This window comes from Periplaneta americana, chromosome 16 (genome assembly GCF_040183065.1).
Source record: "Periplaneta americana isolate PAMFEO1 chromosome 16, P.americana_PAMFEO1_priV1, whole genome shotgun sequence".
Classification (NCBI taxonomy): Eukaryota; Metazoa; Arthropoda; class Insecta; order Blattodea; family Blattidae; genus Periplaneta; species Periplaneta americana.
This window is the reverse complement of record NC_091132.1, coordinates 126,104,063-126,107,123: the sequence shown is the minus strand read 5'-3', so window position 1 is coordinate 126,107,123 and position 3,061 is coordinate 126,104,063. Positions and strand designations below refer to the sequence as shown.

At 34.9% G+C, this 3,061-nt stretch overlaps 1 non-coding gene across 1 annotated transcript; it reads right to left on the bottom strand.

Moving 5' to 3' along the window:
* Positions 1–2,319: 2,319 nt before the first annotated feature.
* On the bottom strand, positions 2,320–2,391 carry TRNAD-GUC (transfer RNA aspartic acid (anticodon GUC)). The gene has a single exon. It is a non-coding gene; the product is annotated as a tRNA-Asp (tRNA).
* Between the last annotated feature and the right edge of the window lie 670 nt (positions 2,392–3,061).

Here is a 3,061-nt window from a genome sequence, read left to right as displayed (position 1 = left end):
CGCAAACGATCTTAAGGTTCTTCCGCGTGCCCTGGCAGCAGTTGTATAGACTGTACAAATAGGAGTGACCAAACAACAAGGGTGAACAAAATTAACATTATGAAATCGAGATGCAATAATTCTTTATACAGGGACATCATTTTATTTTTCTTCAATTTTTATTGTACCTGAGTTTTTTAATGTACTTCACTCCCACCCCTTCTCTACTAATGAAGTTCAACCGTCCTCCACACAGATCCAAGACCGCATATACAGTCATAGTAGCCTTACGGTCATAGTAAACAGTACGTTCCAAAAATATGTTCGCGTTTTCCAGTGACGAAACAACTTTCAATATTGAATCATTTTCGCACAGGTACTTTCGCCCATTTGCCTACGTCGTATCCCGGTTTCCCCCAGCAGCTTTTATTCGCCAGATAGTGGTTGGGTTGTCTTAGCTCTTTTCTGAGAACATTAATTTCTGTTAGGAATTGGACGTCTACGTAATATTATACCCATACAATTGCTTAAAATAACTTACATAAAAGGGCCTCGTTAAGTAATTAACTGTCACGTGATTTCCTTCCTTTCTACGACCCTACGACATAACCACTTGGACGGACAATAGATACCATATCTGAGTAATTTTTTTCTTTTCGGATCGCGCAGAAGTGAAGATTGAATTTATAGTACGTAAGGCACTGTTGTATAGAGTAGGTACAGAATTATTCCAACATGAGTTACTAGTACAAAGAACGAAACTGGTAATTGGGATTAGGTACAATAGTCTATAGTGCGATAATATGCACATTAGAACTGAAGCCTGTATCGAAAGGAATGGCCACTATTTTAAAAATTGTGTTGAAATATCCATACTTATTTACTTACTGGCTTTTAAGGAACCCGGAGGTTCATTGCCGCCCTCACATAAGCCCCCCCCCCCTCCATTGCTCCCTATCCTGAGCAGGATTAATCCAACCTCTATCATCATATCTCACCTCCCTCAAATCCATTTTAATATTATCTTCCCATCTACGTCTCGGCCTCCCTAAAGGTCTTTTTCCCTCCGTCCTCCCAACTAACACTCTATATGCATTTCTGGATTCACCCATACGTGCTACATGCCCTGCCCATCTCAAACGTCTGGATTTAATGTTCCTAATTATGTCAGGTGAAGAATACAATGCGTGCAGTTCTGCGTTGTGTAACTTTCTCCATTCTCCTGTCACTTCATCCCTCTTAGCCCCAAATATTTTCCTAAGCACCTTATTCTGAAACACCCTTAACCTATGTTCCTCTCTCAAAGTGAGAGTCCAAGTTTCACAACCATAAAGAACAACCGGTAATATAAATGTTTTATAAATTCTAACTCTCAGTTTTTTTGACAGAAGACTGGATGATAAAAGTTTCTCAACCGAATAATAACAGGCATTTCCCATATTTATTCTGTGTTTAATTTCTTCTCGAGTATCATTTATATTTGTTACTGTTGCTCCAAGATATATTGAATTTCACCACTTCTTCAAAAGATAAATTTCCAATTTTTATATTTCCATTTCGTACAATATTCTCGTCACGAGACATAATCATATACTTTGTCGTTTCAGGATTTACTTGCAAACCTATCTCTTTACTTGCTTTATTGATTTTTAATTGTCTCATCGCATTTTGAACATTCTGTTCAGTTGAACAGTGTAAGAAAATAAAAGCAATATAATCATAAACCAAACATAAAACCTAAAAACGCAGTGATATAGTCGCTGCTTTATTGTCTTGTTTTGTAATATTGTTCATATGAAGACAGAGTTTGCTGGTTCACACACTTTAAACTCATTAGCTAACGTAATTAAAGAAATTCTACAGTTGTGTACAATTGTGTAATTAAAATTAATTGTTAACAGGAATTAAAAATTAAAACGTAGTACTCTGGTACAAGATGAAATGCAAGTTGGTAGTTTTAATTAATTCAACATGAACCACATAAAATGTTAAAAAAAAAAAAGAGTGGAACAATATTTATTTTTCTTTCCTCTGGAAGAAATACAGTTCTTTAATCGCTACTAATATTAATTATTATCTTTCAAAACCCTTTCGCTCTTGATTTATATATAGAGAGAACATTCTAATTGTTTAACGTTTTATAAAACATAAATCATTGTCTAGAAATGAAGAGAAACTACAAGGAGGTCACGGTTGACCTTAAAGATTATGTTTCGACCTGTTATTATTAAGGAGAGGATTCCTATGTAATTAAATATTTCTTTTTACGTGTGATGAAACACAATTAACAAAGTTAAAAATTCCGAACATGAAGTTTCAATAATTTCGAGGGAAAAATTGTTCCGGAGCCGGGTATCGAACCCGGGACCTTTGGTCTGACGTACCAACGCTCTACCACTGAGCTACCCGGGAACTCTAACCGACACCGGCTCCGGAACAATTTTTCCCTCGAAATTATTCAAATCAACTTTACAGGGAGTTATACCTGAAGTATTGATTTGCATGAAGTTTCAAGTTTAAAACCCGAATTTTATTTCACATAAAAACATATTTTCACAAAACAATTATGTAAATACATATTTTCAGGAATTCTATTATAAACTCATAAATCTTGGAGTTTTTTTACTTAAATAATTGTTTTACAAGAACTTTTAAATATTTTAAAACTAAATCAATTATATCACTCAGAAGTACGTTATCTTTTTTCAAGAATTCTTGGTTGCTTCGTGTTTCTAAGCGCTGTGTGGTGTATCCATTTTCGTAATAGTATTGCCTCAAGTTCTGAGAACTGCTAAGCAGCATATCAATGTTATTATTAGAGAATAAATTAATATGGCCAAGGAGGAAAGATCTTTTAACACATAATAGTAGGAATGTTTATTGCTGCTGAAGATAATTTCATTCTACGCTTTGTTTGTGAAAAACAACAGACAAGAGCTCGGGTATGAACATTATTTAATTTAAAAAATTCTCTCGCCTCTCGCTCATGTCTATCAAGTAAGGCAATATATCTTGTTGTGATTCCCTGTTATCGGGCTTCGTCAATCGATATCCTTCAAGATATACTGAAAGATGGTTGTTT